The following is a 1,092-nucleotide window of genomic DNA, read 5'->3' on the forward strand; positions in this document are numbered from 1 at the left end:
TCTTTCTCCTCTCCTTATGGAACTCTGGTGATACACATGTTTCTTCTTTTATTATTATCCCACAGATCTCTAAGGCTCTGTTTTTGTTTGTTTGCTTGTTTGTTTTGGAGATGGAGTCTTGCTCTGTCGCCCAGTCTGAAGTGCAGTGGCGCCATCTCAACTTATTACAACCTCCACCTCCCGGGTTCAAGCAATTCTCCTGCCTCAGCCTCCCAAGTAGCTAGGATTACAGGCGTCCGCCACCACGCCCAGCTAATTTTTGTACTTTAGTAGAGATGGGGTTTCACCATGTTGGCCAGACTGGTCTCGAACTCCTGACTTCAGGTGATCTTCCCACTTCGGCCTCCCAAAGTGCTGGGATTACAGGTGTGAGCCATTGCACCTGGTCCATTTTTTTTTTTCAGCTATTTTCTTTCTGTTGCTCAGACAGAGTAAATTCTATTGATCCATCTTCAAATTTACTGATTCTGTCCTCAGTTTCCAGCAAGTTTTTTATTTCAATTATTGGATTTTCAATTTCATAATTTCCATTTGTCTCTTTTTATAACTTTTATTTCTTTACTGTTATTTTCTATTTTGCACTTGTTTCAAGAGAATTTGTAATCGATTGTTGAAGCATTTTTTTGATGGCTACTTTAAAATCCTTGTCAAATAATTCCAACATCTGATTCATCTTGTCATCGGCATCAGTTGTCTTTCCTCATTCAAACTGTGGTTTTCCTGGTTCCTGGTAGAATTAATCATTTGTTTTTATCACTGGACATTATGATTATTATGCTAGAAGACTCTAGATTATATTTAAATATTCTATTTTAGCAGACTGTCACTCTGCTTAGATTTAGGCTACAAGTTCTGGCCTACTTTGTGGGCTTTGTTGTTCCAATGACAGTTGATTTTTGAGAGCCCTTGCAATGTTATTCTGGTCTGTTTTGTTCTTCTGCTGCTGATAGGGTTCCTGCTCATTCCTGCTGATGCCATCTGCAGGGGCTGAAGGTGCTTCTTTTAGCCACCTGCTAGTGCTTGGTGGTTTTCTGGCAGTAGGAGTTGTAGCAAAAGCCACTAGGCTTGGGTCTCCTTATGCCAGTGGGTAGA

Source organism: Rhinopithecus bieti, unplaced genomic scaffold, assembly GCF_001698545.2.
Source record: "Rhinopithecus bieti isolate Rb0 unplaced genomic scaffold, ASM169854v2 scaffold_33647, whole genome shotgun sequence".
Classification (NCBI taxonomy): domain Eukaryota; kingdom Metazoa; phylum Chordata; class Mammalia; order Primates; family Cercopithecidae; genus Rhinopithecus; species Rhinopithecus bieti.